The sequence below is a fragment of the Hermetia illucens genome, chromosome 6 (genome assembly GCF_905115235.1).
Source record: "Hermetia illucens chromosome 6, iHerIll2.2.curated.20191125, whole genome shotgun sequence".
Classification (NCBI taxonomy): domain Eukaryota; kingdom Metazoa; phylum Arthropoda; class Insecta; order Diptera; family Stratiomyidae; genus Hermetia; species Hermetia illucens.
The window spans coordinates 26,062,191-26,083,626 of NC_051854.1; the positions used below are offsets into that span (position 1 = coordinate 26,062,191).

General features: G+C 41.4%; 1 protein-coding gene and 1 pseudogene across 1 annotated transcript in view; one reads left to right on the forward strand and one right to left on the reverse strand.

The window, feature by feature from the left end:
• LOC119660134 overlaps window positions 1-21,436 on the reverse strand; it is a 74,731-nt gene that overhangs the window by 40,090 nt on the left and 13,205 nt on the right. Inside the window, exon 2 of the mRNA XM_038068533.1 lies at window positions 13,366-13,403. The gene's annotated coding sequence lies outside the window, so the exon portion shown is untranslated. The remainder of the gene's footprint in view (window positions 1-13,365; window positions 13,404-21,436) is intronic.
• Window positions 2,349-2,596, forward strand: LOC119660135 (annotated as a pseudogene).

Genomic DNA, 21,436 nt, shown 5'->3' on the forward strand with positions numbered 1-21,436 from the left:
TTAAAACGCACCACCAGCCTAATTTCAGTGGAATAAAGCTGGGTTTTTGCTTTATATTTGCAATGTGTCCCTGTAGATTAGGGTAAATTACTTTAAGGATAAACAGGCCCATTGAACTATCCTCTTAAACGCCTATTCAAACAACCCTTACTTGTGCACTTGCAACAATATGAAATGCAGGGCCGGCTGGTCCTTTTCCTCGCATTGATTGGTAAATAGCAACACCATCTACCCTCAATTTTCTCCAAGTGATTATTTAGGAAAGGAAAGAAGAAGTCTTAATAAGATTTCCATATCCTTCTTCTTCAGGGGTAATGTCGCTCTAGCGGCTCTGGGTTCCTTCACACAGGGTTTTGGTCGACATAATCGTTTGTTCATTCCAGTGAATAGCCTATTGCTAAGGGTTCAGCATTGTAGAATCCGCCTCCTGGCGAACCAATATGTCAGCCATCTCATTCTCAACGCGTCTCCTTGCACCTACATCAGGAAAGTTTTGTTCAATAGACCGAGTCTGAGAAGCAACTAGAGGCAGTTCAGTATAAACTAGCTTGATGTTGTATTCCCATTTAATGTGTATAAGGTCGACTGACTATTGGACAAGATTCGAATGATAAGATTTCGCCTCTAAGTGAATGTGGGGTAGATTTGCCATAGCTTCAAGTGCCGTGAAAAGGTCAGTTTTAGCCACACCAATAATGCTTAGGCAGCCGAGTATTTGTATTTGCTCTTTCAACTTCTAGTCAAATTAAACCACCAGATGATGCACGCATATTTCAAAATATCGGTTATATTGTGTTTCCTCGTTAATTTGGAGTCGATGCGCCTACTAAAGGTTTTACTAATTGCACTAGTAAGATCTTCACCCCCGATGAAGTGCGTAGCTAGCCTATTTACTGTTTTTAGGGAGTACACTAGCGCAAGATTCCTAGCATTAACTTTGGAGGCACCAAATTTTGCCAAATTGCAATCATGATATGGTATACCGTTTCTGCAAACCTTAGTTAGATCGTTCGCAAAAGTCATAGTAGAGATGCATTACCAGCTAGGAAGAGAGGACAATTCCCTGTCGATAGGGTTTAACAGTCAACTTTCCCCGGCCACAGCGTGGATCTTCCTCCACTCCAGCATCGAAATAGCATAATTTATTAACTCTATGACGTCTTATTGAGCTGCAAATTACTGCAACGTAGACATACTTAAAAACACTTCAATATCCACAAATGCTCTTAAAGCAAATTCTTTTTCGGATATCACTTTCTCAATATATATGTAGCCTCCGCGAACTTACCCTTCTGGTGGCTGGATTTCGTGACCAAATGTCTAAACTCTTGGCAGGAAGTGCACATCATCTCATCTTCAAAGATTTTTCTAAGGCCTTTGTCTATGATAACAATACGCCTCACTCAAGTTTCCCCAGTTACACATTAGACAGGTCGACTCCAATTTCTCTAGCAGTTCCTGCTGCGTTCCTTTTGCCCCTCTTCTGGTGTACCGCAAGGTTCCATTCTGGGTCAACTATTATTTCTATTTTTCATCAGTGAACTTCCCTTTCTCTTTACGTTCCCTTGTTTGTTTTATATCAATGACCTTAAGTTTCATTCATCTGTGGCTTCTTGTGTAGACTGCATGTCTCTTCAGTCAATGCAGTCAATGCACGGAGGTTGAAGCTAACATGAAGACGAGAATCATCCCAGCGCATTTGCAGCTGCCCAACCCAAGCTGTGCGCCAGATTCCCAAGAGCTTGATACCGGTTACCAGAGCGCCGAGCCTTTATAAATATCTATCTCTGTCGCATCATCGTGATAAACTGCCTTGGCACAATCTCGAACGAATAACTACGTTTTCGTTTAGGCCAGATATCTGTAGGTGTGTTGAATCATCATCATCAACGGCGCAACAGCCGGTATCCGGTCTAGGCCTGCCTTAATAAAAAACTCTAGACATCCTAGTTTTGCGCCGAGGTTCACCAATTCGGTATCCCTAAAAGCTGTCTGGTGTCCTGACCTACGCCATCGCTTCATCTTAGGCAGGGTCTGCCTCGTCTTCTTTTTCTACCATAGATATTGCCCTTATAGACTTTCCGGGCTGGATCATACTCAAACATGCGGATTAAGTGACCCGCCCACCGTTAGCTATTGAGTCGGATTTTATCCACAACTGGACGGTCATGGAATCGTTGATAGATTTCGTCATTATGTAGGCTACGGAATCGTCGGGCCAAAAATTCTTCGGAGGATTCTTCTCTCGAACGCAGTCAAGAGTTCGCAATTTGTCTTGCACGGAGCTTGGAAGCTTTCGAGAGCGCGGAGTTTTTTGATGCTGCTTCGCAGATGGAAACATATCAAATATGTCTGGCCGGGATAAAGGAAATAAAGCTAAGGGAAAAGCAAAGTCCCGATCAAACCATGCTAGAATTCAATTCCGCGTCGGCCATATCCATCGTCTGTTGAAGCAGGGAAACTATGGCCGCGATGGAGTACTGAGCTGCTAGTTTGCCGGTAACGCTGTCTGTCTGGATTAACCATCGCTCAATGTGGTGTACTTGGAAACATCCAAGCTGTTCTTGTGCCAAAGAAGACAGAAAAAGAAGCTTAAGAAATTCCATCTGCGAAGCTGCAACAAAAAAAGCAACCGCATCTGCTATGCTCCACATTCCCAATGGCTTGGTACCGATTATCAGAGCGCCGAGCCCTTATAAATATCTATCTCTGTCGTATCTTCGTGATAACTTGCTTTGGCACAATCTCGAACGAATAACAGTGTGTTGAATAAAAGGCGGAAATGGCAGTGGATAGGTCATACAGGAGAACGGATTATCGACAAGTAAGTTCTCCTAGAACTTTTATTTATATTGCAGCCGCTAGGAACTTAGTAATCGAATATATCTGGATAAAAAGGTAATACTACCGATCACCTTTCTCCATTCCAGGCCCCAGTTTACTATTTGCAACTGTCGAAGGCTTCACCATAAATTCCGAAAAGGATTATTAAAATTATTTATATTAAAATTGAACACTTTGAAAACAACTTTCACTGCAATTCTTAAAAAGTAACATTCAAGGTAGATCATAATTGCACAGCCACAAATCCGAGCGAAAATGCATTTGAAAAGAAAAATAAGATACTCGGCCTACTCCAAGTGACCACATATGAAATTTTATTGATAATTCATGCAGCGTTTCATTAGCAATTATGCATGACCATCATCATTGAATAGTTGTACCGCAACAGACAAAGGTTAATGAAAATGTGCCGCGATTGCACCTCAAGCCGCATAAAGCCCCAATCGAACAATTACAACTTTCAGGTGAATGTCAATTACATCGTTATCTATCTTAACAGAAAAGATATTTCACAAACGGCCCATTACAAACCAAGTTGGCCAGCTGTAATGGGTTTTCCATTTATGTGAAAGCCGGGGTTGATTGAACTGAAAATTGAATCTTCGGAAGTACTTACAAGAAATAACTCCATTTAAGGTAGTTTTCCAAAAAACTCGTTCCGTTCGGCGTGACTGCGATTCGAAAAGTTTAGCCAAATTAAATTTCTGAAGTCATCTGAGATGGTCTTCCGAATTCGGGCCGCTGCTACGAGTAATATCAATCAACACCAAAATTCATTTATGGGGTTCGATGGCAAAATTTATGCATATTGTTGGGGCGCAAAGTGAGGTAATGCGTCTACGTTTTGCTTGGTATTTAGCTTGAATATAAATTGCTGAGTGAATCTTCCTACAAAGTATTTAGATTTTAATTACAGATTTCATTGGACTTCGATTTATTGTGCGGAAAATTATACACATTTTCTTCGATACTTCCTGCTAACGAGGAAACTATGTGTTTGAAATTAAAACGATTTGATCCAATTATATGCAGTCACGGCATAGCGATAACAACCTGACGTGAATTCCGGATGCCAAGACCCTAATTATCATATTCAGATTCTTGTGGTGATGGTCTACAGCTAGAAATTTGGAGGTTTGATTAGCTCGCATTTTGGCAATCTTAATTTCACTTTTGATTAAAAATTTAGAATATTTTCTTTCTCATGACTGCCAGCTGTTAAACATGGAGGGATGATTCGAAGATAAAAATTCAGATGAGCAGATACTGCAATACAACTTGGGTGACTTAATGGTTAGAACCCGAAGCTGTTCCAATGGAAGGTCATTATTCAAATCAATAATAATCCTAGTCAAGTCCGATCTGAACCACATTACTTCATAGCGTACCGTAAAGGTCTTCAGATGAAGTAATCTAATATACTTCACGGCCTAGCTTCAAATTGGGCTGTTGTGCCATTGATTTTTGTTATATATTGTTCAGGAAATCCCCATCAAGAAAGATATTTCTAGATTCGTTTCCAATCTACTCACTTAAAAATACGAAAATGAGTAACTTTCGAGTGGAGAAGGTGAAATGCTGTAAATATCGAAAGTCGAGTATCCAATGGAACAGACCTGATTGACTATGATTCGTAATATAAACTTGAATAAATGGTGGTTGTGTGCTAAAATATCTTGTAGAAAGTTCTTAAATAATGTATCAAAAGCTTTGCAGATTGCAGATAAAATCAAGGATAAAATAATGTCCGATATAGAGACATTAACTGTATCAGGAAAAACTCTCGAGAGCACGAAGATGAGAGAAGTAAAACAAATCGGGAAAGCGGAAGCTGGACGCTTCTGGTATGAAAGGTTTTGTGTATTTCTTTTATAAAGAAATTTGGGTGTGCATTTGTCCCATTAGCATGTAGCACGTAAAATATGCATATATTATGTGAAAACATCCACTTTCAAGTGATATTGATATTGAAAGTCTTGAATTTGCAGAGGAGCGACAGCTTTGACCTAGCATAACTTTCTTAGTAATGGCAGGATAATGCTCTATGCTGTAGTCTATATTGTTGCAAAATTTTGTGATTCTAGGGTGAACTTAAGGGGGGTTTTCCTGCCAATTACTAAAAATTTATAGTAATGTACTATTATTAACTTTATTTGTATCGGTATGGAAGGTATTGCCTAGGCACCATACAGTGGCAGCCCCCTGATTTTTTTCAGGTTTTTCGGTTTGGTAGTTTCTGAGAATGGGTTCGTTAAAAAAATGGTCGTTTTCAACCCCCGCACTCCCCACCTTTGCAATAGATGTCAAAACTAAGAGCGGCTTCGAAAAGTACTAACCGAGACCTTCAATTTGATACCCCACATGACAATATTTGATGAAAAAAAATTTACACTCCCTTTTGCATGTATGGGAACCCCCCTTAAATTCGACGTAAAAGGATGTAACTCACTATATGCGTGAGCGTCCACAGTTCCCACCTTTCTACCAAATTTGGTGCCAATCGCTACAACCGTCTCCGAGAAAAATGCGTGTGACGGACAGACAGACAGACGCACTTAAGTACTTAGGTGTAATGATTGACCAGAGGTTGAATTTCAGATTGCATGTGGAGGGTGCAGCAACCAAGGCATATAACATCGGAGCGCTGGTTGCGAGAATGCTACCAAATATAGGTGGCCCAAGGCCGAGCCGTCGACTCCTTATTTCAAGGGTGGTCAGTTCCATCCTACTGTATGCAGCCCCAGTATGGGCAGATGCACTGGAAAATATAACAAATAAGAAAAAGATTGGAGCTGCGTATCGCATAAGTGTACTCCGAACATACTGCGATTACAGAACAATTTCCAATGAAGCAGCTTGCGTGATAGCAGGAATGGTCCCAATTGAGATTCTGGCGAAAGAAATACCACGACTTTACGATGGAACGTACCTCACCGAAGAATCTCCTGCCCGTCGGCGACAGTTCGCACGAGCTAAAACTGTCGCGGAATGGCAAGAGAAGTGGGACGAGTCAGAAAAAGGCCGTTGGACTCACAAAATCATATGGGATATTCGGAAATGGATTGAGCGATCTCACGGCGCAGTAGGTTTCGACCTAACTCAATTCTTGAGCGGACACGGAGGCTATCGAGCATATCTGTATCAATTTGGGCGTGATGATTCACCATATTGCCCACAGTGTGCAAACATTCCAGAGGACGCAGAATACGTCTTTTTTCACTGCCCCAGATTCGAAACCCAAAGGGCTACATTAGAAGCTACAACCGGGGAGCACTTTACACCCGAAAATATCATGGAGCTTATGGTGAAAGCCAAGGGGATATGGACCGAAGTTGAAAAAGTGATTACAGCCATCGGAAAGAAGCTTAAACAGGAGGAAGTCATCCGAAAGAATGAACGCGAGAGGAACACGAATGTTGACATGAGCGCAGAATAAATTCTGATCCAGCCCCGCGACGTAATACCAAATGGGAGTCCCGCAGGGAGAGTGGAAGGAGAAGGAGGTGGTTATAGTAGGTAAGAGTCAAACATAACCGTGTGGCAGGAGCCTGCGGTAGCTTTTGAAGCTTTCCACCTTCCATCCGGAAAAAAAAAGACAGACAGTAGGACAGACAGTAAACCGATTTTAATAAGGTTTTATGTTTACACAAATCCTTAAAAAAGAAAACATATTTAGCAGCACTGGGGCCTCTTCCCGTATCGAAAATTAAAGCCGGCAGATCAGAATCAAAAACACCGCCGGGGATGGCTAACGATTCCAAAACTACCTTCAAACGACCAAGGATTGGGAATATCCCAAGGAGGAAGCCATCGTGCTATAAAAGTTCTCGTAAGAAAATCTGACTACGATATAAAATGATTCTCTCTTAGGTGTGCCTAAATTCACGAATATCTATCTGGACAGAAATGTCTAGATCATGACCTGCGCAAATGAGCATGCTCAAGATTAAACATCCGATACCGTTTATCAGTTCCTGGAATAGTGATGTATTACAAGTTAGCAGAAACTCGAATCTCGAATCAAGTTATTGAGAAAGACAGATCACCATCTGATTGACAAACAGTGCAACCATTTCAATATGGAAAAGGAAATGCAATACAATGCAATGCAATACGATTCTGTTACTATTCCATTTGGGGTGCGTCAACAACTGTGGAACGACTGACGCAGCCAATGCTGTGCAATTACTCGTAGGGGTACACCGTGAGAGGCATCGTCCTCTCTACATTGCATTCCTGAGTTTAGAGGAGGCATTTGACGGTGTGTATTACAAAAACTAACCTGGTATGAACTGTGACAGCACCTAGTGCCAGGGGATTCAAGGGCAAAGTTTGAAGTTTGACAGATATATCAATACCGCTCCTTATCTCTATATCAAGGAAGTGTCTACTCGTCACTCTTCTTGGCCCTTGTCGTGCACACAATCACGCGAAAGATTCAACTTCCAACATGGTTACCTTAACGACGACCATCTGACGAGAACTGAGCGATTTACGTACCTCAATCTTAATCTCAATGTACTTTGAATCAGGGCATCTGCAGTTGGTAGGAATTGCACTCGCTGTTGAGAAGCTGTAAGGGAGGCATCTTCGATGATATGGTTCGGATGTAATCTCCAGGGCCTAAACGTCCAGACCGATGGAAAATGACTGAAAGGCCGACAAAGATAGCGACGATTTGATATGCTAGGTGATTTATGAACGTTTTGACTCCACTCGGACCAAATTTGCGAAATGTGGCGAAGTCAATCTACCCAAACTGACCCCACTTAAAGGGACAAAGGCTTATGGAACTGTGTTCTGCTATATGTATAGGAATATCCCCAGAGCACAATTCTATCGTCTTTTTGGTGAGACCTAGCAGTGGAAGAACTACTAGCCTTACTAAACGGAGTCAAGTAGCATTTCCAAGACTCCTTGGAGTTAAACAGTGACTACTACTTTCGATATACACTGCAATAGTAAGGCCAATGATTACCGATGAGGCGGTAATCTGAGCAGAAATAACTGAACTTAGCACACCAACCAGGGAGTTACACAAACTCCAAAGACTGGCTTGCGTGTGCATCAGTGGGGCAATGAGGATATGCCCAGTAGCATCCCTGGAGGTCCTTCTGGGGTTAACTCCTCTCTATCTGCACACACAGAAGCAGGCAAGGAGGATGATCTTCAGGATACCCGGGAGTATCAGTGAGGGGAGAAGCTGCTTAAATTAAAGGAAAATTGATATTCCTTCTAAGCGGTACCCCGAATTACTGATACTAGGGAATAACATGACAATGAGGTTTCATTTTGATAAGAAGTTTGAAACAGGTTGGAGTAGCAGGGCAAACTGGGTACGCTGACAGATCTTTCACAGCAGAAGGAACGGGCGCCGGTGTCATGGGTCTAAGGAAGGTCGTTTGTGGATTATAGTGGGAATAATAAATAAAATAATAAAGACGTGGGATAAAAAGCTTTTCTAAAAAATTTTTATTATATTGTAACCTTTACATGTTTTGAAGAAAAGTATCTACGACATCTACATTTCTGCCACCATTGAATATTTTACGTCACATACATAGATAAAAAGACTACAATCATAATCTCCATCTCTCAGTTAATCATTACCTCATGGTCAGCTCTAATGGAATGAAATGACAACGAAAGCCCTAGATAACAATAATTTCTTCATTTTGAAATATCTCATTTGGTACAGTTGATATTTTGATTAAGCATCTAGAATTAGAAAATAATTGAATCTTCAGCAATAGAGATTCCAGCATCATTAACATTGCATAAAATTGGAGGTAATTCTGAAGGAGAGTCATAATTGAATAACGAGAAGAAGCAATCGCTGTAATGATCTAAAGGTCGAAAGAAAACAAGACTTCATTAGCGTTGACGAAATATTTGGAATTTCAACAACATAGTTGAATATAATGGATGAATTCTATTTTCTGGCAATGTAAAGCGATGTGATTGAGCAATCGGACCATTCTTCATTGAGTAGGAAATTGTTGGAGGGCCCAATAAGAGTGCATGTGCTTAATTTGTGCTTCAAAGGACGAGGAAACCACAAACAAATTTATTTTCACGAAAGTAATGCCACAATTATAGGAGTGGCTCTTGTCGTCAATAGACACTGTGTTTGGATTTTCAATTTGTCTCGAAAATTCACTGCCGATTGAACAAAGCGCCACTGAAGCACTGCAAGTAGTTATTTCCAAAACTTCAACTAATTGGCTGCACATAGTCGGAGTGGCATAGACACAACTATACTAAACCATAATGGATTCATATATGAAATATCCTATGAAAGCTGCGGAGGAGAAGCACAGCGAGGGTTGAACACTATAATCCAATGGTTTCTTCATAAAATAAATTTCCGTTGAAGTGCAAGGATTAGAATTCCCAAATTCAGCAAAAGCCTTCTTTTATTTTGAATGGTTCTTCGAAACTGCAAGCTCATTCCATTGACCACATACTTTTCCGCCCCGAAACATAGCAGTCATAATGATTTATTTTAGTTTATTTGGTGAATTTGCACTTATTGTTATGATCGACATGAAGAATCCACATCCAGTCTCTCCAAAAAATCAATACCTCCAACAAAACAATGTCCATGAAACAGTGGAGCTGAAAAATTTTGGCAAGTTCTGTGGTTGTCAATCGAAATTTTTGGGATTCAACGGGGACATAGACTTTCCACCGAAATCAAAGAAGGATCCAAAAATCAACCGAAAATTAACCAGGAATAGGCACAAATGCCGAGGAAAACTATATAAGGGTACATTCGATAAACCAAATATGGGCAACAGGACTATAGAAATCGTATAACGCCTTTACCTTCCGCAATAAACTTCTGCTATCGCCTTAATTCTGCCAGAAGATTCAAAACCTTGGCTTCGGTAATGATTATGTCCGTGGCCGAGAGAAGCGTTCAAACATCTTGTTTAGGAAAGAGTCGTAGATACAACAGCATCTCCTGCTCAATAGACAGAACAAACAAATGAGAACAAGCGATCCTTCGTGTTATCAATTTATGGACAGAGAGGCAGCGACTTCAATGCAGGATGGTGCTCGACGAATGACTTAAGCGAGAAACTTGATGATGATCAATAAGTTAAACGAGCAAATCAACCTAAATTAATAAGATAAGTTAATCGGCGCTGCCGTATTCACCATATATATTGTACATAGCTCTTGATTAGAAGATGTTGTTTGTGTTTACATTAACTATATCCTTTTCTTCTGAACCTTTCACAACAAATGGCAGAAAGAATACTTCAAATGTGAAACAAAAAGGTATACAAGTGATTTTAATCCAGGATGGAGCTGGACCGCATACGAAGCAATTTATGAGTACTGAATGTTTAAGTGATCAAAGGGTAGTATAGGCCCTGAGGCGAACTTGGATTGGTACCCACGATGAAGCACAAAACATGGGAAAGGCCTGCTGAACCAACACCAACAGATCTACCACCAAACTCTACCTTCATCTCCATGTGGTGACCGCTGGGAGCTCTTTCTTAACGAAAAGCTGCAGACGGTGAATGATGGAGGCGAGTCTACCGCGCCTAAAACAAATTGTACTAATTGGTCCTTCAGGTTGGGGGATGGGTAGGGCTGTTATCGGCTTTGAATACATAAGCAAACGGCTATGCGTTCTGCGCTTGTGAGGCAATATAGACTCGGATCACTATCTCGTTGGCATGATGCTCCGGGCTCAAATAAAAACATCGCGCAGAATTCTCTCTGACAGTCAGGTGAAAATTAACACTGAAGTCATCCACAGCACAGCCCTTCGCAACACCTATAAGGGGGAAATGGATACCGCAATAACCGCAGTCAACAGAAATCCTCGAGATGAAGCATCAACAAATGATTTTCATGATGACCTAAAGAACGTTATCATTAATACGGCCTCAAACATACTTGGCCCCAGCCGCAAAAAGAGTCGGAACGACTGGTTCGACGATGAATATAAGCTAGCAACAGAATGGAAGAATGCAACATATCGAGTAAGCAGGGACTTATCACGAACTCCGGCGAGCGAGGAAGCGACTTCACAGACGTAAAAAGGAAGCCTGGGAGAACCAACAAGTCTGTGAACTCGAAAAATACAGAAATCAACCGCACCAGGCGCAAAGGTTTTACCAACAAATCAGCAGGATGAAAAGGATGTAGCCTTATACACCTCGATGCTCATCCTGCCGAGACAAAGACGGAAATCTGATTTCCGACGGAATGGGCATATTGAAGCGATGGGTTGAGTACTTTGATGAGCTACTGAAAAACCAGCACATCGGCGAGTTGGAGGTCCCGCCAACTGAAGACGACGACAAATACTGCCACCACCAAGAATAGAAGAAACAGTCCGTGCAACTCATTGGCTTAAAAATCATAAATCGCCAGGTCCCGATGAAATTACAGCTGGATTAGTTAAATATGGAGGCGACCAATTACACCAAGCAGTTCTTCAAGTTATGCTCAAAGTTTGGGGCAGCGAATCAATACCTGAGACTGGTAACAAGGCATTATCTGTCTCATACATAAAAAGGGAGATATCACGCAGTGCAGCAATTATAAAGGTGTCATGTTGTTGAGTACCACCTCTAAGACCAAACAGGCTTCACTCCAGGCAAATCAGTAAGAGATCAGATTCTCTCTTTCCGGCAAGCGATGGAGAAACTGTTGGAATATGGACATCAGTTGACCGCCTATGACAGCATAGCCAGGGTAAAACTGTTTACGACCGTGAGAATTCGGTATCCCATAGAACTCGCTGGGCTCACGCTGACCGATGTGCGAAGTCAGTTAAACGAAGCAGAATCACCTTCGAGACCATTCGACATCAACAACGGTCTACGACGCCCTCTTTAAACTGGCCCTGGAAAAAGTAATCCGTGATTCTGAGGTAAATGCAAGGAGCACGATCCTCTTCAAGTCCATCTAACTGCTGGCCTATGCTCACGATATCGACATCACGGGAACAACTACACGAGACGTACAAACTGCCTTCATCCAGATCGAGCAGGTTGCGCAAAATCTTGCGCTGCACATCAATGAAGGCAAGACAAAATACCACCATAGGATCAAAGCTCTTACTGTACAAGACAATGATCTTGCCAGTCTTCATGTATTCCTCGGAGACTTGGGTTCTAAGTAAAAAAATTGCAAACTCCGCCGCGTTCGAGAGAAAAATCCTCCAAAGAACTTTTGGCCCCATACATGATGATGGACGATTCCGTAGCCTACATAACGACGAAGTCTATGAGCGATACAATGACCGCCGGCTCAAAAGGGTGCGGTGGGCGGGTCACTTAATCCTTATGGATTAAGTCTATAAGGGCAATATCTATGGTAGGAAAAGAAGATGAGGCAAACCCTGCCTGATTTGGAACGATGGCGAAGGCCAGGACGCCAGACAGCTTTTAGCGATATCGAATTGGTGGACCTCGGCGCAAAATTGGGATATCTGGAGTTCCTTATTAAGGCAGGCCTAGACCGGAATGCGTGGTATAATTTAAAGAAAAGTGTATTTACTGAGCCTAAACCGAAAATGGGCAGACATTGATTGGGCAAAGACGGCATGAGTGGAACGCAAATTTCAGAAGTGGAGCTGAAAAATTTTATTCGAAAGTTTCAGACAGCAAATTTTTGACTGCATAAAAACGGAAGAAAGATTATTTCTTATTATTTCCATATGATATAAGCCATAATATAATTATAAAAATTAACTTTCCCCCTTCCATTTTAATTTTGTACGAAAAGGAAAAGGTCAAGAAACTTTTGAGGCAACCTTTGGCTAATTTTTACTACACTATACCCTTCTGTTTACAGAAAACGGATAACAGTTCGCAGTTCACCCTTGGTGACATACACTCGTTTTTAATGATATTTTCTTTTACACACAATCTTTAAGAACAGCCTACATATGCAGGTATATTTCAATAATCCAACAGATAAATATTATACTGAATTTGAGCAGAAAGAATAAGAAAAAATACGTAGATAGCTGGAGACATTAGGTAGAAGTTGAATACTTGAGAGAACTTACTAATTTTCGTGGTTTACCGAATGTGATGGAAATGTTCACAGCCAAGGGCAACTGCCTACTCTCATTATTATTTTTTTAAATCAATCAGTTTTGTCGTTCTTTGGAATTGTAGGTTTCCGTAGTTATGGAAAAGGGAATTATAAATAGAAACCAAAATCACACATCAGAGCATATACAATAATATATCATAGATATATAAACAGAAAAACCAGTATTGCCTCAAATTTATAGATAAGATACTACGTCTGTTTTCCAAGTATTGAGAATTCGAGATTCATTCGACAGGTCATCGAACAAGCACTGTTTTTTTGGTAAACGTAATTCAAAACTGGTTTAAGTCTTTTGATTATTTCTTAGAGAATCTTATACCGTCTACAATAGTAGCTAAATTATTGCTTTATCTTATGTTTTTACTTTGAAACAAATCTTATACATGGAGTCGTAGTAAATGCATGTCATATTTATAAATAATATCTCACCAGGTTCTTGCGATTTACTGTATTCACACGTCAGTAGCCTGGAATAAAAAATAAATTGATATTATATTCTTATTTATCATAATCGAAGTAATATATGGTTTTTTTTTTAATAGATATTCATTTCTAGTTTTGCATATTTATCTTTCTATAAATCTTCTAGATAAATTCAGCTTGGTGTTGGTGCAAGCGATGGTCATATTTATTCACTTCCATAACTTGTCTATTTATTCCAGTATAGAAGAGTACGCACAACAGGTTCTGCTGAATATTCCAGCGACATTCTGACATACGAATTGCTTGGAAATAGTTCAACTAGATATACTTATAGATTTCATATGTTTTCTTGCTTAGATGAAAGACAAACCGTTTCAAACAGTTTTTGTACCCTCTTGGCCACCTTTGTACTAAGGAAGGGAACAAGCCTTCCCGAAACACACCAAATGAAACACAGTGTACTGGCGAGGAATACGGTGTTTATTATTGTATTTCCTTTCGCTAGAAACAGTCGAAATTCAAATGAAAGAAAAAGTCCAGCTTACCTCGAAAATGAACGTCATTTCAAGCAAAAGATGGGTAGATAGATAACACCTATATAGGTATTGCGCGCCAAACAACACCGTTGCTGGTTCCTGGCCATATACTTCAACTTAACCCACCCCGTCATTGTTCTATGCCACGCAGTTCTAAGGTAGTCCGCTCTCCAACTACCCTGGGATATTGAATTGCATTGCATAGTATAACCCGCAATGAATATGACGCTCTTTCTTAATATGTGATATATCCACTATTACTTCTACCTGTTGATCAACAACACCACGGGTAGCAGGCCCGTACGACAAAGAAGTTTTCATTTCTCATTGTCTCGAGCCAGAGTACCCCAATGACAGGATGCAGACATGGGTCACTTTTCATGTAAAGCTCTCATATAGCAGCACAGTTAAGTCCTGGTTGATTTACGCGAGTATCACGCCTTGTCGGACTAAGTTCACAGTCCTCTTCGGACACAGATTTATTTGGATACCAAAATCTGAGCCCCTCTGTGACCGGCACAGCGATATCGGTTTATACTGAGTACAGGCTCTACCGCAACTAAGGGATATAGTGCCCGAGTTATGCTCTACAACGCAACTCCACGTTTGAACTCAAAAGCAGCTCCGCCCGGGATATGGGCAAAACCACAACCCCTATGAAACTCCCAGAAGGGAACCAACCCAAATAACCGAGTCGGGCCGGGAAAACATCCCCCAAGAATTCTTTGGAAACATGTGCTCTCGAGGGCTATCCCGGTTCCCCATGATACTAGATAGGCGTTTGATCCGCGATCGACATGGAGTTGCACCGATCATGGAAAAATTGCGCGGGAGGCGTCTTCGATGGGATGGTCGCGTACTTCGCGCTAACGGGAGTTCATTTGCCAAGATTGATCTGAACATCGAAGCCGATGGTAAGCTATCGAAAGGTTAGTCAAAAAACGATGGCTTGATGGGGATTTAAAAACCTCGCGACTGCATCCAGATCTGGCATTTGATAGAACCAAATGGCGAAACAGATCACGACGAGCCGACCCCCCTTGTGAACGGGAAGAAAAAGAAAAGAAGAAAGTCTGTGAACACAGTGAACAGAAGTATTTTATGGAGTTATACGTGGAGAATAGCTCACGATCGTGGGCACTGTAGTTGCATTCAGCTGGGCTTACTTGTATAGTAAAGAAGCTCGACGGTTGCCAGGTTTGGTTCACCCGATATGTTTGAGGAATCGATGAACACGGCTAGGGGTATATCTGGCTGAGGAAATGCCAGAAGTGTAGCATAAACTAGCTGTTGTTTCACGGATTCAAACGCCCGGACGGCCTCTGGAGACCATGCAACCTAGCGCGTCGAGTCTTTTGTCTCGGACATAGACAAATAAGCGTTAAGGATCGTTTGATCGTGAGCAAACTTGGGCATAAAACGACGGCAGAAGTTTAGCATGGCCAAGAACCGTCGCAGATTCTTCACCGCGGTCGGCAGGGGAAAGTTTTTTATCACCTCAACCTTGTCTGGGTTAAATTCCATCAGGGGTGATGATTTGGTCAAGAAATTTCACCTGCTTTTGTAGGAATTTGCATTTTTCAACGTTTAGAACAAAACCGGTCTCAAGGAGAGGTTGAAAAATGTACGCGAGGTGGCCCAAATGAACAAAATCGGAAAAAGAGGCGACCAACACATCATCCATGTATTCGAAAAAGAAGTCTAAGTTTCGTAGAACCAAGTGGAATGTCTGAACTGCATTGCACATGCCAAATGTCATCCTGGTGAACTCAAAGAGTAGGAAATGTGTGCAATTAGCCGTTTTTGCTGTCTTCCGGAGCTACCGGTATTTGGTGGGATACGCCTTGGCTAGATCTAGGGCCGCAAAAACACGGCACTTTGTCAACTAATGCGCGAAATCATGACTCGGAGCATTTGCCTGTTGCATCACGACCAGCAAGACAATGTGAATACAGCGTTTTCCAGTGCCACCACTTGGAAGTTCACCTTCGCCATTTGGTAATGACTCAGCTGACAAGGTTGCTGCCCCGTGTGTTTCCTCGTCAACGCGGAACATCCCCAATTTGAAATTGGTAAGATAGTTGCTAGTAGAAAATAACCTCGTGAACTTCGTCGAAAGATATATACCTTACAACGACTGAGTGGTGCAATGGTTTAGGATGATACACCAACAACAGCGGGGAAACTAAAAATATTAGGTAAGAATCCATTTTAATAACAATGTGGCATTATCATTAGCAACTTTGACTGTAATTTATGTTTCCATTTAATTTTCAAGTGTTTTCGTTTTATTTTATTTTTTTATTGAATATCAAATTTGGCAAAAAGTTTTTATTTAACTGGCTTCATAATAACAAAAAGCTATATCAGGACCAGAGGTCAGCTGAAACAAATGAAAAATAAGGTGCCCTTCATTACTACAGAACTAGCGAAATGGTTGAACAGAAGCTTGGAGTTAGTTTGGAAAGAAAACTGAGCATACCCAAAGTCTGGAACAATTCGCGCGGTCTAAAGAGATTGGCTAGTTGAGGGCATGTTATTAAAAAAATCAGCTCTTAGGCATATCGAATTGATGGACCCCGGCGCAAAACGGGGCTATCCGGAGAGGCAGACTTAGATCGGATACCGGTTGTTGGGTCGTTGATGATGATGACTTCACATCTTGGAGTAAATATAGCACTGTAAATCCTGGGATTTTCTGGCAGACTAATTTTCTGATAACACAGCGCAGCTCCTATTGCCTGCATCTATAAATTCTTCACCACAACACTGCTGGAAGCGGCGAGTTATTTGTTAAATAGGGCGTAAATGCCATATCCTAAATTACCAATAAAGAGTTGAATTCAAACCTAATAGTTGGAAAATAAATACAGTTATATGGGGAAAACCATACAAACAGTAAAGATACTGTCAGTAAGAGTAGATAAATCAATCTTTAAGTCCCTAAACTCAGGAACTTTTCTAGTTTTCTGGCAGAAGATAGTGTTATTGTTCTTCAGTTTTGACTGATTATTTTGCGATCTAATCGTTAGTATTTATCGAATTTCTAGAAGATTTTGAATATTTCTACGATCACTTCCTTGTGAACTTAAGTGACAATGAATATAAGACACGTAAAATTCCGGCATGACGATGCTAAGAGGCTGAACTGTTAAGAACCGTTAGAACGACCTATTAACGAAAATAAACTCGGGAGATTATTTTGTCTTCTTCAACCCAGCCTAGTACATTAGACCAAGGGCGGCTACATATAACATTTACATTTTTATATAATTTTCCGTTACGATTTAAAAATATTAAATTTTTAGAAAAAATGTTGAATAATTTTTGGTCATTTGCATCTTTTTTCAGAAGTTCAGAATGATAATCTCATAATTATGTTTTGACCTAACCCAAATCGCTAACATCTTTTTCCAATACATATATATGTATATATAATCAGCACCACGTTCTTATTAGGAGTGATAAAAAAGTTTGCACAGTTAGCCGATGCCAGCTAAATCTGATTAGTTTACACGCTTCAATCTTTTGATAGTTTTCAAGTTTCTCGCTTAAGTCTTTTGATTGTGCTGGACATCACCCATACATAATGCACATTCTTCTTCCTTTAAGGTAATTATGAGGTTAATATAGCCAAACTGGTGTACATCGAATGTCAAATTGTTAGCATTATAGAGAGAAGTCAATTAAAAGGGGATTTTAAAAGAACTGAATATGATTTCAAAATCTGAATATGCACCATTAATAAAAACAAATTTTGACAACAAAGCAAAGTACTTATACTTTATTTAGTAACCATATATACATATAATACAACATTCACCATCTACTCCAGCGAAGAACCGTTTTAAAACAGCCATATCAAACATTTCGCACTGTTCCGTATTAAAATTGCCAAGAATTTGGCCAATTACCAAGTGCTTGTGTCATTTGTGAGGATATCCACATAACAAACAACAAACACCTGTAGCAACTGTGGACCATATACGGCTAACAACACATGATGCCCAATTTATTCTGAAAATAAGCATAAATCGCACTCGAAGCAATGGCTTCAACACGTTGAGACAAACATCACAACTGAGATTGAAGATCCTAAAGATATAGCTCAGCACCCCCAATCTGGGAGTGCGTTTTTTTTACATTGACTCAATCATTATTACTTATGATCTTCATATAAAACATGTTGTCGCTCCAAGAGCATCAATAAGAGCCCCGCTGTGAAAAATTGGAAATGTGGCACTTCTTATTTGAATAAGAAATCTTTTATCTTTAAATACTTAATAATCAAGGACTACTTTGTGGACAGAAAGCTCCTATACGACACCGACGTAGGCGAAGTTGAATACTTGGTAACCGTCTAAGTGCCTCAAAGATCGGTGCTAGGGCCACTACCCTGCTGTACCAGATTGCAGTAGTGTGTGGTACTCTCATCCACTAAAACCATCCTCATTTTTGCGCCCAGATCCTCGCCGGACCACTGTAAAGTATAATTTCGCGAGGAGAGCTCTGGTTAACACCAGCAGAACACGTCGCGCTTTCCGGCTCGATCCAGTTCCGACAGCTTTTGCTGTATTGTAGTTACTGTTGCAATTTGCTTCGGGCCTCAGCATCTCTTCCACAAAATGATGGGATCCGATAACTGCGTTGAGGGCGTCGTTTAACCTCCCTCTTTCAATTGCAAATCTCGGACAATAAAACGTAACAATGGTCTTGGAGTGAAGCGGCGCATTCGGAGCAGTCTGGAGAATCATTCATCCGAAGCATTGCAAATACTTCCTGTATCCTCCGTGTTTTCGCTCGACCCATCTCTCAACACAAGGGATCAGTGTATGGGCGCAGTGGCCTTTTGCGGAATTATCCCACCGTTGCTGCCATCCCTTGTAAAGCTCTTTCTTAATAGCTTTTCAGAAGCCTGCAGTCACTTGGGTCGGGTTCCCCCCTCCTTCTTCGGTAGAGACAGTATGCTTCATTTGCTAAAAACTCCAAGGGAACCATCCCCGCGAAAATGCACACTGGCTCACCAAATACTGTCCTTTATGCATTGCAAACCCTCAGCGCGATTGGTCGGTATGCCGAACTCATCCTTCCCTGGATCACTGTGTCATCCACTGCGCACGCCCAAACAAGAACCGCGTACGCAGGATGGATTTCACCACCCCTGTGATAAGCAACCGCCCACTAGATTTTGGCCCTTCAATATTAGCCATCATCCTTGCTTGAGATGAGCTAATCTTTGCAGCCTTTTCGCACGCATAGTCCAGGTACCCCTTGAAGTTTAACTTGGCGTCGATCATTACCCCCACTAACACGGATTTTGACAGTATTGTTCTTCTCGCGATTGGTAATAAAGACCGCCTCCGCCTTCCCAGTTTCATCATTTGGAACCATGGTGTGATGGCATGAATTGTGTCACTTCCATACAGTCCACGTTATGCGGGTGTTTCGCAACTACTGCCACCGCCAGATCATCTGCAAAATCAATCAACGTTGCATCCTTTAGCAGGCGCAGGCCGAGTACTCCGTCATACATTATGTCCCACAGCAGGGGCCCAGTTTAGCCAGGGTGCCTTTAATCTAACTCCAGTTGACCGAGTTAAAGGCATTCCTGACAACCACAGTCATCACCGCGCAGCACCTACCAGCGGCCTCTCGAGCCAGGTCCATGACCGTTGGTATTGCATTGACCGCGGACCGCGCTCTGCGAAAGCCATAATGCCGCTCGGATAAACCAGCCGCTAGCTCGGCGAACCCTTTCCAACATCTTCTCCATAGTGCTAAAAAGGCAGATAGGGTGATAGAAGAGGATGCGCCAGATGGTTTTTGCGGCTTCGGTAGCAGAACTAACCTCTGTCTTTTTCACTGGGCGGGAAACACTCCTTCCACCATGCAGGATTCAAATGTACTTATGAATCATGCGGGCCTAATTTTAGCAGCCCACTTCAAGGTACAGGCACGTCACTTGGGGTGATTTTTGTTCACGAATCTTGTTCATTACAACATCATAAGCGGCGCCCCACGGATTTGTATTTGTTTCAAGGCATAACTGCTTGTAGCAATTCCGCTTACTTTCCCGTATAGCTTTTTTAAGGCTGCTGATGTTCTGGCTTCGCTCTTGTCCTTGAGTGGAAGAACGTGACGATTGCTAAAATTCCAAAAAAAGGGAGCCCGTCTTAAGGGCGACAATTGCGCAGAATTCTAATTGCCACCTCGCCTCGAGAAAACTTTCTACAGGGTCAACAGGGATTGAAATCATCTCTGCGATCAATGCGCCAAAGCAGAGCAAAGCGGCAAGCCTTAACAGAATTGTTCCCAGTAGTCCCTGTAGTTTCAGCAGAGCTGCTACTTTCACTTCTCCCGAAATACATAGTGTAGTTGATGGTTGATGGTTAAGACCCTAAAGAAGGATACCCAAAATTTGTGCAATCCTAGAATCTATCAAGAAGCATCTCGAAAGCTTGTTCACCAGAAAATCGTCTGGTTGAACTTTCATGCACCAACCACATTCAAAGTACGTGCGCGGAATTTAATTCCTCGCCCTATTCTCTCTTTTTCAATTTTTAGAAAGCTTTCGATAGCGTGAACAAAGAGCGTATCTAGACCGCTCTACATAGAACGAGATAAGACGATGCAAAGTATAACGTGTTGCATTGAGTTTATCTCAGAAGAATTAGGAGTTCAAAATGGAATCTCCAGGTTTGCATCTTGTCGCTAACATTATTTCTACTCATTACGGGAGGTGTTCTCTGCACTGCATTGGTTGATTGACGTGGAGGATTTCAATGGACTACGACATTCTTTTAAGAGCCTTGACTGCAGTAGTGACATCTACTGGTCATTTCGCCGAGCCATGGACCCTGCCCAAATGACTTTCGACTTGGGAAAGATGGCAATCACAGTTGGATGTGGACGTGCCCAAAGAGGTAGCGGATAGTTCTCCCAAAAGCTACATGTCGCAGAAAGAGTGCAATTTGCTCGAAAAGTCGTGGAAGGAGTTTAAGCGTATTACCAGAAACCATCAATGATGGCGCGAAAGTGTGGTTGACTATTTCCCACGAAAAGCAACTATATAAAGTCGAGGGGAGGAAAAGGAAGGAGAAGAAGAGAATTTGACTGAAGACAATCATTATCGCGAAAAAGAAAGAACCCACCCCAGCATCCTACTAAATTTGGAGCCGACGTGAACTTGAATGGACTTGAAGATAACGTGATTTGTATTAAACAGACTCTGAAAGGAAATCTTTTGCGAGAGCTATTTGAATTCCGCTGCCAAATGTAAAATATCAATATTTATAGAATACAAAATACACTTTCGGCAATATCGGAAAGATTAGTTTTTTTTTCTAACTATAATCGAGCCGGACAAAACGACATGCATAACAGTCAAGCTAGTATAGTACTTGTCCCTCAAACAATATTCTTTCTTTCCTGAAAAGGGCCAGAAAAGAAGTGGAGATCTGTGATTGAACTGAAAGACTCTTCAATTGGATTGCCTTCGAAGAAACATCATCAGCTGAATAGAGTCTGGAATGGTCTCCCAT